Source organism: Nuphar pumila, chromosome 4 (genome assembly GCF_984573655.1).
Source record: "Nuphar pumila chromosome 4, dmNupPumi1.hap1.1, whole genome shotgun sequence".
Classification (NCBI taxonomy): Eukaryota; Viridiplantae; Streptophyta; class Magnoliopsida; order Nymphaeales; family Nymphaeaceae; genus Nuphar; species Nuphar pumila.
The window spans coordinates 21193291-21206793 of NC_143252.1; the positions used below are offsets into that span (position 1 = coordinate 21193291).

A 13503-nucleotide genomic window follows, 5' to 3' on the forward strand; every position below is an offset into this window, starting at 1 on the left:
GTAGGTTTTGCATATTGTGTGATAGTTTGTATCGGTTAAAAATAGAATTTCAAATTCAAGAATCTCATTCTGTTGAGAACACAATGATTGGCAATAAACATGATTTAAAGGAAGATCAATCTTATTTACTTTGGCATCGAAGGTTAGGACACATCTCGAAAGTGAGAGTCTAAAGACTTGTGAAAGAAGGAATTTTTTGATACCTTGATTTCATGGATATAGAGCCATATCTTGATTGCATAAAGGCTAAGCAGTTTAACACGTATAAGAAAGATGTCAAACGCAGCAATGAAAGGTTGGAGATAGTGCATACGGATGTTTGTGGCTCTTTTTTACCGTATTATACTAGTGAAAAATATATTGTCACATTTATAAATGATTACTCACGATATATGTATTTCTACTTATTATTCACAAAATCAGAAGTCTTTCAAGTTTTTAAGGACTTAAAGAAAAAAATAAAGAAACAAATCGGTAAAGTTATTAAGGTGGTCAGGTCTGATAGAGGTGGTTAATATTATGGTTGTTTCACTGAGACGGGACAAAAGAAAAGGCTATTAGTACGGTTTCTAAAAGAGGAAGGTAATGTACCTCAGTATATCATGTCTGTTAGTGCTTACCAGAATGGTGTAGCTGAAAAAAGAAATTGTACGATTAAAAAAATGGTTCAAGTGATGTTGAATCACTCAAACCTTTTCTTGGCCTTGTATGGTGAAGCGCTTACGACAACAATGCATATTTTGAATAAGATTACTATGAAGGTTGTTAAAAAGACTCCTTACGAGTTATGGACAGGTAAGAAATCTTTTTTGTCATATATGCACATATGGGGATGTCCAGTAAAAGCTAAATTGTATAACCCACATATAAAAGCTTTTGATCCTAAGACGACTAATAGATTTTTCATTGGTTATCCAAAAAGATCAAAGAGCTTTAGGTTTTATTGTTCATCTCATACACCACAGATAGTAGAAACAGATAAAGCGAGATTTCTTGAAAATTATTCTATTGGGATAGATGCATCTCAAAGTATTGAATTTGAAAAAATGCAGGATTTAGGTTTCATACCTACAAAGGATAAAGACCCAGTTTTTACTGTTATTGTTCCTTTGGATAATGTCAAGGAAAGTTCATTCAATGAACATCAATCCCAAATAGAGCAAGTTGTTGATGAGGATGTACAACAACAACATGATACAAAATTTCATTTTGAACCATATGTAGCACTTATATGGAGGTCTACGAAGACCAGGAAATTTGATATCCATCTGAATTATAAGGTGTATTTGCAAAAGTCTAATAATTTCATAGATATTGATGATAATCTCTTCATCTTTGCAGAAACCATTAAAAGTAAAAGTTCAACACATTGGATCAATGCCATGAAGAAAGAGCTTGACTCTATGGTAAAGAACCAAGTGTGGGATCTTGTACATCGACCTGATGGAGTTAGACATGTTGGTTGTAAATAGGTTTCTAAAACTAAGACAAACTCTAAAGGTCAAGTAGAGAGGTACAAGGCTAGGTATGTTGCAAAAGGTTTCACACAGATAGAGGACATTGATTACAATGAGACTTTTTTCTCTGTCTCAACTAAGAAATTGTTGAGAATAATCATGGCCCTTGTAGCTCATTTTGATTTAGAGCTACATCAAATGAATGTGAAAACTATCTTTCTGAATGGAGATCTGGAAGATGACGTATATATGCAACAACTTTCTAGTTTTAATGTAGATGACTCAAATCATTTAGTTTGCAAATTAAAGAAATCAATTTATAGACTTAAACAAGCCTCCCACCAGTGGTATAAGAAGTTCAATCAGGTAATTAAGAACTTTGGTTTCACAGAAAACATTATTGATCATTGCATATACATTAAGACTAGTGGGAGTAAGTTCATAATTTTGGTTTTATATATTGATAGAATTCTTCTCGTAACTAATGATTTGAGTCTACTACATAAGACAAAAAAAATCTTCCTCTTATTTTGATATGAAGGACATGGGTGAGGCCATATATGTTCTTGGAATCGAAATTCATCGTGATAGAACTAAGGATATCATTGGCCTCTCTTAGAAATCCTATATTCTTAAGGTTCTTAAAAGATATGGGATAGAGAACTGTTCTCCTGGTTCGGCACCCATAGTGAAATGGGATAAATTGAGCCTAAAGGAATGTCCTCAGGATGACAATGAAAATGCTCATATGACAATTGTCCCATATGCTTCAACGGTTGAGAGTTTGCAGTACGCACAGACCTGCACATGACCTGATATCGCATTTACTGTGGGAATGTTTGGTAGAAGGTAACAAAGAAAGTCATGCGCTATTTACAAAGAATGAAAGACTACATGTTGACCTACAGAAAAGTTGACCACCTAGAAGTTATTGGATACTCTGATGCGGACTTAGGAGGATGTCTCGACAGTAGAAAGTCTACTATTAGATACATTTTTCTACTAGCAGGTGTTGTTGTCTCATAAAGATGTGGAAAGCAGTCTACAACTGTTGCTCATACTATGGTGGCAGAATTTATTACTCTATATGAGACTTCGTCTCAGGCCATTTGGATAAGAAACTTTATTATGGGTATTTGGATTATAGACTCTATTGAGCGACCACTAAAGATCTTTTGTGATAATAAAGCAATTGTGTCCTCAAATAACAACACGAGCTCAGTCTCGTGTCGACACATAGAGTTAAAATACTTTGTTGTTAAAAAAAGGATTGAGAATCATCTGGCATGTATTGATACAATTGGTACGAAAGAAATGACTGTGGATCTCCTTACTAAAGGGTTAGCACAGGGATTATATTCCCAACATGTAAAGGGGATGGGTTATTTTTATTTCTTCTAATGTATGACAATACATTATGTAATCACATTTGTGAAAATGAATTGGTTTTCTATGACTTTATGTATTGTTGATTTTGCATAAGAGAATAACAAAACAACAATCTTAAAAGGACCAATAGAACGGGTTAGAGACCAACTCATTCATAGAGGTAATCTTAATATGCTTAAGCACTGAAAATGAGTTGTATTGTAATACATGAAAATATGACATTTCATAAAGAGGTGATCATCTCCATGACTCATCATTCATATTTGTAATACAGAATAGCATGTGAACCCACATAAAGAATTAAGTCGAGATAACAGTATAAATCTCAATTTAGTACTCTTTTAGTGTCAATGGATCAAGTTAGAGAGTATTGGATATTTGGGTTTGGGTCCAACCCATAGTGTGACCCAGTTTGACACTGATGAGAGGGTTAGCGGGCTGTTAGTGGGCACTTAATGGGAATTAGTGGGGGTAGGAGTTACATGAATGTGAAGAGTTCATATTCTATAACCACCCCCTTATTTTCCATTATAAATAGAGGGCTTGGTTGCATGATGAGACTAGCCAAAAACCAATATCATGTAGCCTATTGCTCGTGTCCTTGTAATTCTCATTTGGGTTCAGTGTCCTACTCACCATCGACTTGAAGGCTTGGGCTCATCGTAGACGTCGATAGGTTGAGGAGAATGCCGAACACCCGCACATCACATCGACCATGGCATCTACCAATATGTGTGTATTTTTGTATTTCAATTTTGATTTTGTGCATACGCTATCATGGAATGCCACCTGATCACGTTTTCGACAAAGCATCAATCGACTGTAACCGACAAGCCAAGCCAGCCGATGCAGCATCGATGCCAACGCTAGCCATTGACCTTGCTTTCCTCCCTCTTTTGTCTTTGCGACAGACCCACCTGATGAGCCGATCACATGTACCCTCCTGTCAGATGTCGCTTGCGACCTTCCCCATCTACCTTCACCAGAGATGCCCTGCCTGTAACGCCTCTCCCTACCAGGCGATCTGTTGTGCATAGATCATTACCACTACCCTACCACCAGAATAGCAGCATTGTTGCTTTCTGCATTGCCACTACCCTCGCCAATAGTCGGATGACCACTGGCGCCCTTTTGTTGAACCCCCTTGATCTTGTTGCTTCGTTGCCATCATCGGACCCTCTTGTGGTCCTAGACTGCACACTCTCCCATGCTTATGACATGAATCCCAAAATACATGCTAGATTATGCCACACTCGAACCATCGGCAAATATAGTTCATGATATGCTTATCGAGGAAAATCCCTAAGGCATTTTTGGGATTTCTCTGTTCCTCTTAAGACTACATGCATCACGAGGTAGGTTTACTCTAATATACATATATGCATAGTTTTAGGTTATTTGAAATTATTGAACTTCTATGCCCACACAGCTAAAAATATATATAATGTATATATTGTATAGCTTCAAAAATTGTCACATTGCATGCTTTACAAGAAAATTGTATATTTACAAAACCATTGGATTTTATAAATAAATACAAATATATATATATATATATAATTTCAAAAAATATCCATGTAGCACGTTTTACAAGAAAAATGTATATTTACGAAACCATTGGATTTTTTGAATAAAAATACGTGTGTATAAAAGTTTCAAACAATTGTATGAATGTGACTCGGGCTTTTGAATATGCATGCCTAAAAATGTTTATGTAATTTCAAGCATGTGCATGAATGAAAAACCAGATTTTTGATGCATGAATACAATATTGAATTATGATGCATGTTAGCATGATGTTTATGCTCATGACATGATTGAATGATAAGATGGATATTGAATAATGTATGTATATAATGCATAATGTTTCTGATAAAAAAACATGTTATGCAATTGTTATTTTATGATGGCTCGAGCCCGGATGAGTGACTCTTGACCTTGTGCATGGTTAACTAAATCGATATGTAATAAGTGACCCAAATGGGTGATTGAGAACCTTATAATAAGGTCAAATAAAATCATACATACTTATGACCGTTAGAGGCTATTGAATATGTAATAAATTATGTATTGTTTAAAGCATGTATGTCAAGAGAGTTAATCAAATGATAAAGAATGTATATATTAATTCTCTTATAACTTACAATGAGAGAGTAAGTGGCTACGGTGCTCCATGAGATTTTATTAAGGCACGAAAGGTTGTTTTCCAGCCACAGATAGAAGGGAATAGTTGTTATTAGTTTTGCAGGGTGGTAGAAAGATTGTTTCAGCTAAAAGTCAAGTTTGTTCTCCCTCGACTAGAACAACCCTCACCAAAGAATAGGAGAAAAAAAAAGCAAGGTCAAGCTAATAAGATACAAATTGATTGAATATACCCCTGAATTAAACCTCTAATCTAAGTATTATTTGTATTGTACATGTAGAGTATTATAAAAGAGAAACAAGTGTATTATGCATATAGTGAAGCATGACATGTACCATCTAAGCAAGAAAATATAAATGAAAAGAATTACAAGTTATTCATGCCTACGATGATTACTTTACTGGTAAGTCAAGCATGAATGGAATGATCATGCATGAGTAAGATTGCATATGACATTAAACTTTTATTTATCTGCATTGATAATTGTTCATTTACATGAAAAGACTGTCATTTCACGTATGCAGGTTTTTCTTGTAGTGTCATATTTCTTTATTTATCGTCTTGAATTTCAAATGGTAAGTCATGTTTTTGCACATTTTGCTTTGTGCTTTTTTCTTTTATTTATTCATGTTTTTATATGCTATCTATTTTTTCGCTTTGTGATGCCCTTTGTTCATTGAATTTGTCAAATTATTCTTTATTGAATGTGCTTATTTTTTCCTTCTTTTGCAAGAATGAACTTCATCTAAAAGACATGCATCAACCATATGTGAGATTTTGGGGAATATATATTAAAAGTGTCCACATTTTAGCATATGGTCAGGTTCATATTCACTTTGTTCCTTATTCAGCTTTGATCATCGGCTCTCCTTCCTTCCAAGCTTGCATCATAAGTCACAGCAATGATAAGTCGATAAAATGACTTTCATCAAGGCAACCTTTTGTAACGACCTCAAACTCACCTTGAAAATTTGCATAAATTTTTTTTTATAAGTAAAGATGTTTTTTAAATATCTGCGAAAAAGAAAACCCATGGACCTAGGGCACATCATAGATTTTATATCCATCACACAACACCTATTTCAAACCATGAATTAAAAAAAACCATAATTTAATTCAAATTAAAATCAACTTAATAAACCAAACTTTATGTTCATAAGTTTAAAAGCAATTCAATCCCATAACAGTTAGAATCCTAGACACCAAATCATAAATCATCGTCCTCTCCAGCAAACTGGTTCCACCATCACGATGCTAAATTAAGCCTCAATACCTAAAAAAAGTTTTTAAAAATGAGGTAAGAACTGGAGTTCTCGTACAAGACCCTCTCAAAATCTAACAATAAGGAAAAAAACATATATCAAAAAACATGCATAAGTTTAACAACAACTTTTATGCACATGTTATAATGTAAGCAAGTTTGCAATATAAATTAATTTGATGCATACATAGGCTTTTCAAATCAACATAAGAATCAAAGCACAATGCAGATTTCATATATGGCTTTTTATCTAATTGTTAATCATTGCTTTTGAATGCATGCCCATACTCATTGCAACCCATTTAAGTTTCATCTTCCATAAAACCTGCAGATATTAAAAATGTGTTAAAATCTTGAGGTTAAAGGTACCACTCAATTTGTATCTTAATCACATAATTTGTATTTTATTAAGTGGGTCCCACACATGTCCCTCGACCAACATCGGGAATCATCACCCTAAGTCAAAATATTAGGAATCATTACCTAATGTTGGGACGACAATGACATCATCACCCTTTGTTGTCACTTTTATTGGTATACCAATAACTACAGCTGAGTCAAACCACAACAATCTCTGGCAAAGTGGTGAAAAGTTCTCTATAACCATGGTTGAGAATAAAAACCTTCATATTGGGTTCTTGGGGTAAATAGTACACATGGTGTTCATTATCTTCATGGTCCCCCGTGACCATCATCCAAGGATCTCACTATTTCAAAGGGTAACCAAGAAAGAAAATTAATTACATTGTTTGGGTCGCTTATACCTTTCTTAATCTATTAAGGGTTCTTCATACAAGAACGACATGCATTATTCAATTGGGTGTTTACCCTCATCAATTATAACAGTGTAATATTTGTGCCACATTTGAAATTAAATCATAAGCATCATAAACTAATATGCCAATGCATTTCATGATTTTATAACTAATAGACATAGCCTCATCAGGCTCATGAGTGGTTCAACCAAAGCCACACCACAATCAATGTCATTCAAATAGGACAGTTCACATAAATAGACAAACGTATTCACCTCATATGAAATAAATACATTTTCATGTTCTTGGCTAAACCCAAGTTCATATCATAGTCAAAATAAACTGGATTCTCAACCTAATTAATATTATATTCGAAGAACCACTGAAATCCACACAAATTATGGACTAACTAGGAAGTTCAGGTAAATTTTTACAAATAAAGGAAAAATCAAAATTTTATTCACACATGTGAAAAATCAAGTTTTATAATCATGCCCAGAAAATTATTGGATTTATATGCAAAATCCTAGATTTTACCTATTTAAGAAGAACTTAGATTCATTTGACAAGATCCCAAACTTAAATTGTGTTGACAAAAATACAGATTCATATAATTTAAATCCCAGATTTAAATTGTTTAACAAAAATCCAGATTTACTCAATTTAAATCTCATTTAAATTAAACTTGAACTTAATTAAATTCATATTTAACCAATTAAATAAAAACTCAGATTTTTATTTAATCTAATATCACATTTAATTAATTAAGAAAAACTCAAATTGTATTAAATATAAGACCATATTTAATTAAACAAGATAAACTTAGATTTAATTAAATTTAATACCAGAATTTATAACTAATTAAAAACTCTGATTTTAATTATGAAAGGGTCTCCAAATCGCATAGGTTAAAACAGTCCCCTTTTTTTCAAAAGTATAAGTTTATTCAATAAGATTGCAGTTTTAACGTGTCACAAGAGATAATAAACTCAAATTTCTTTTTAAAAAAAATCTAAAATAGATTTTTTTAATCAGAGAAATGCTTTGTTACTACTTAACTTAGAAAAACAATTGGATCTCAAAGGTAACCATACATAAACTGAAAATTTGGACCATAAGATAGCTGCCATCAAAAAAATTTCAGGTCTTATGGTGTCTATAATAAAAAGAAAATCGGATTATAGGGTGAATATGCTAACTGAACAAATTCAGACAATAAAGTGAATGCGATAACAGGGTAATATCATATCACAACATGAATGCAATAACAGAGAAAAAAATATTCCAGTTCATAGGTATGGATGCAATGAGAAATATTTTAGATCATAAGGACGCATACCATACAGGAAAAATATTCAGATCACATGATACATGAGATAACAGGCACATATTTACGTGATACAAGGCAGGGACAAAATCCTCAGATTCACTCTGAAACCCTTTCAGCAAATCGGTACATACACGGTATCGACACAACGTTGTATGGATGATCAATCCAGACAAATATAAGAACAAGGCAAGAATCTAAGCAAATAGATTCGCACAGAGACATGTTCATAGGGTTAATATAAATAAAATATATATTTGTTATGGAGGCCTGCCGTTACCTATAAAGATTACCTATTCAGGCCCACCTCTAACATCATCAGCAACAAAAACTAACTAGAAACTATTGGAGTCATTAAACCCCACAATCGTGAAGATCGGCACAACACTAACATGATTCCAATGCAACATCTTCTCATGAAAAAAAAAATGTATTCTATCGTGCATAGACTAAACTTGTTTTTTTGAAAAATAAAAAACCATATGCCTGATTCAAATCCATGCTAGTCACCTTGCCTATCGAACCATGGAAGGATACCCGTACCTTGGTTGGTGGTTGAATAGAAGCAATCTAAGTGAGCAGAGGCGGAGCTGGGGGGGGGGGGGGTGCTGTAGCCCAGTCCTGCCTCCCGAAACAGTTAAAAAAAAAATTAAAGCCCAGTCCTAGCCCAGCCCTGATTCCATATGAAATAGATTTATATCCATTTTTTTAGCCCAGTCCAGCCCTAGCCCAACCCTGACTGCAGCAAATAGTTTGATTTGTCCATATGAAATAGATTTTTATTAATAATTGTAGCCATTTTTTATTTTATCTCAAAAAAAAAAATCGGGGGCGCTGCCCTGAACCCCCAACTATCACAACAAATTTTGTTTTTTGCTACACCCCTGTTTGCCCCCCACCTCACATGAATCCTAACTACGCCACTGTAAGTGAGGTTCCTCCGCAAGCGTCGATGGCCTACTCCTTCCCCGGTCTCCAAAATGCAGCCTCTCTCTCTCACAACCATGATTTTGAGTAGGGATGGCAGTGGACAGGGGGAAAGCAGAGCCCCCCCCACCCCATCCCCATCTCAATCCCCGCCTTGCCTCGCCCCATCCCCAATCCTTATAAGGGATGACACTAAACAGAGAGGAAATGGGGCCCCGCCTCACCCCCGTCTGGACCGGGGATGGAGGCGGGGTGGAGGTTTGGATTTTGAGACGGGGCGGGCGTGTAGACCTTGTCCCCTGCCCCGGTCCATTGCCATCCCTAATTTTGAGAGAGCGAGAGGGCTTCACGCTCTTTTATAAAGGGGTGTCCCACCTAGATGACATACCTCTTAAAAAAAAAAAAGACCTAAAGAAAGATAAAGCTTTCCTTATCTAGATAAATAGTTAGTTTTTTTTATAGTTATCATTTTTTCCTTTTTTTAGCATTTCCTAATTAGTTTAAAATTTAACACACCTACTAACCTTGGACCATGGATCTTATCTACAAGATCCACGATCCAACCCATGGGTCCACGCAAGTGCTATCTTCTATATATCATTATTATAATATTAATTTATTATCTACCACTAAAATTTTATAAATTATTATTAATTAATTTAAAAAAAAAACTGAAAATTATGGGGTCTTACGCCTTTACTCTTTGGATCATTCTGTAATTTATAGTTTGTCACTGCAACAAACATATTGTATTATGTAAATGCTTTAGTGTACAAGATTGCATTGTCAGTCGAGACACACAAAAAAAAAACAATGAAATGGCACCGATCATCCCAATCCTTACTCTTTGCTTCATTCATATTTCTCTTCAATTATTACTCGATTGCAAAAATTTCCATTTTTGGACTATAAGCTCCCCTGTTGTGCTATTTTAAACTCTCTCTGTCTCCTCTATCTCACTCGTGCCTCTCTTTACACTCCCGCTCTCTGACTATCCATCTCTACGATGTGTGACTCGTACTAACCTAGATGAGATTTTGAAGAATATATTTTAAAAGTGCTCATATTTTTGCATATAATCGGGCTCATATTTGGTCATCGACCCTCTTGCCTTAAAAGATTGCATTGTCATGCGACAACGATGAGTCGACAAAATTGCTTCGATCAAGCAGCCTTTATTCTTTGTAACATTCTGTAATTTGTAGTTTGTCTTCATTATAAACAACTTGTATTATATAAATGCTTTAATGTATAAGATTGCATTGTCGATCGTGATAATGAAATGATATCAATCAACCTAATCTTTACTCTTAGTGTTCTCTCTGATTCATTCATATTTTTGCAGGTTTATGCTTTTAAGTTAGATGATATGTGTGGTTGTTGCCTTGTGTCAGGTACCACTTCTTGTGGGCCTCATCGACATATCATTGTCTTACATAAGTTGTAGGTCCTTTGAAGATATCTGTCTCTTTTTTTTTGTTGTTGTTGATTTTCGCTTGCTTGGGTGAAGCTTTTTCAACATTTAACTGTGTTCTTTTTTTCTCTGTCATCATGTATTTGAGGGTATACATGTCTTATTTTTTTCTTTTTTCTTTTGCAGAGGAGATTATAATATGCTTTAATGGTGCAACTATTAAAAAGAAGAAGGAACACAATGTTTTTTCATGTGTTAATTCATACATCCATACTCAAAAAATGGTATGTAAGTATTAATAAGAATGAAAATGATAGATAATATGATGATCCACCAAAAATGGCTAAAGGATCGACTAATAAAAAACAAAGTCTTGGGGTCACGTCCAAAGCTCGAGTTATCCTAGTTTTATCACTATGCTTAAAGTGACTTTTGGATCCATAAGCGGCACCCTTTTTCCAAACTACGCTCATGCTGACGGGCACCACACGAAATTGTGATGCCGTTCACTTTTCCAGGCATCAATAGCTGAAGAATGAATAGCTTTGAAATTCGCCCAAAAATAGAAAGGATTTGCTATTGTGGTAGGTTTTCTAAGGTGCCGTGCATTTTTTCACGATGAACGGCATCTATGGAGACTCGGACAGAGAAGTGTTGAAGGTTCCTTGCACTCAAATTAGTGCACCGTGTTTTGTCATTCATTCCCTTGACCAAGAAACAAAACCATTTCCTGAATTCACAATCATGTTTCGTTGCTTTTCTTCACAGTAAAAGAAAGTTATCGATCAAACCGTCTTCTTGTAATGGAGAGTTCCGCTAAAACAAAAATGGAGAACGGGATCTGATCTCCCATCTTTTTCTTCTTATTATTTCTCTTGAAAACCATTCAAGAAACTCTGGTATTAATGTATTATTGCATTTAACAGTACAAAACCTCGAGTTTAAATTCTGAAAATTAAGAAGAAAAGCAAAAGAAACTAAGGGTTAATTACGAGAGAGAGAGAGAGAGAGAAATCATGATGTGGCCATCAAATTCCCCTGAAGTGCCGCTAGCCTTCTCTTGGACTTGAGCCGAAGATTTTGGGCAACTGAAACATATATAACGAGAAATCAGACAAAACAACATCAAAAGGATGATGGACTGCAAAATCTATACAGGAAGAGGAACCGAAAAAAACTCACCTAAAGAGGAAGAAGATGGTAAGAGGTGGTGATGGATGAGAAACCAAGCGAGGATGACAAGCCCAACAAGGCAGAGGACGATGTAGAAATGGCGAGTCATTTTCCTAAGAAACGCCTCTGAAAACAGTTAACTTCACCTGCAACTGCAAGCCGTATTCTGTTGTTCCCGGTGGTGGTGGTGGTGGTGACGCTGCCTTTTATTTTTTTCCCTTTCGTTGCAAGGAAAGGAATGATGGGTTTTTTTTTTTTTTTTTGTCTTTCTCAGAGGGTTGGATGATGGAACCAGGGGGGCCATGAAAACTAAGGGTAGCCCGTTGGTTCAGTATTCCTCTCAATGCTTATCTGATGAAGGTAAGGAGGCCGTCGTCATCCCGGAATTGATAGCCACTTTTCTTAGTGAGCCAAAACAAAAGCACTTTACGCATGTGATCATTCGCCATCCATCTAACAGATGAACGGTCCTCAAATGTGAAGAGTAGTTTTTAAAAAGTTTTATGGGCCCCCACTCCTTGTGACGTGTGGGTCCACCAAGCAGTAGTGGTCATGCCGCTGCCATCATGACATTGTCCCACCTCCTCCAATGGACGGAGGGAACCGTTGGGTTGGGATGTCCAGGGGTTCAAATCCTAGTTGAATTTCTCACCGAGAAACAAGTAGAGCAAAACAAAATCCAATTAGTGATCAGATTTGGATTCACATCCGAATCTCATCCAAATCCTAACAAGAATTTGATGAAAATTCCTGTTATGTCACATGTTAAAAACGCGTCCGATTAGCTGTCTAAGCTTGTTTATATCTGTTTTCTTTTTTCCCTATTCCAATGTTACTACAACTCGGAATCTAATTAGGCGGTATCCAATTAAGTCGGGTTTAGTAATAATGCCTAAGTTTAAACTGAATCCAACCCATTTACAGTTTACACCCCTAACTAGCTGCAAACATTTGCTTCTTTTTTCTTTTCTTTTTTACCAAAAGGGGTTTTCTCTTGCCTGCGAGCGTCATTATTCTTTCAACAGAAATATCGGTTGATCAATGGCTCAGCTATTAAATCAGAATCAACCTTGACGTTCCTCATTTCAAGAGCATCAAAGTCGACTATCTACACGGCCAAATTGGTGTTAATTTAAGCATTTTATCATCGATCGAAGTCCATGCCCAATTGTAGGTCAAAAATTAACATTTTTCGGCATCAACTAATTTTTTTTGTCAATCCGTGTGCGTATGATTAAATCTAAGACTAGCATGATGATTTACGTTTTGAGGGTTATTGAATCGACTATTTAAACATCGAATTTTGTTGAGTCTTTGGGTCTGTAGACTTCCCAAAAGGTTACCATGTCAATGGATCCAAAGTTAAGGTAAGAAGTCCTTACCTTTTTACTTTAGCTTAATTAATTTCAAAATTTAATGAATTAGGATATATAATTTATTTTTTTATTTTATTAATAAAAAAGATTAATAATTATTAACCTCTTATATTAGATATGAGATTCTTGTCTAAGCCCATCTATAAATAGAGGCCCTGACGAAAATGGTTAACAAGGTTAGTGCTCCCTCCCTCATCTATTCTCATTAGAATTCTCTCTCTCTCATCTTCTTCTCTCATTTTCTTCATATTTCTTTGAGTTTTTTTAGCAACTATTAAAGC

General features: G+C 35.2%; 1 long non-coding RNA gene across 1 annotated transcript; it reads right to left on the reverse strand.

Moving 5' to 3' along the window:
• Window positions 1–11558: 11558 nt before the first annotated feature.
• LOC149839602 (uncharacterized) lies at window positions 11559–12178 on the reverse strand. Its single transcript, XR_016431500.1, has 2 exons — window positions 11856–12178; window positions 11559–11761 (listed from the first exon to the last, which is right to left on the reverse strand). It is a non-coding gene; the product is annotated as an uncharacterized LOC149839602 (long non-coding RNA).
• Window positions 12179–13503: the final 1325 nt, after the last annotated feature.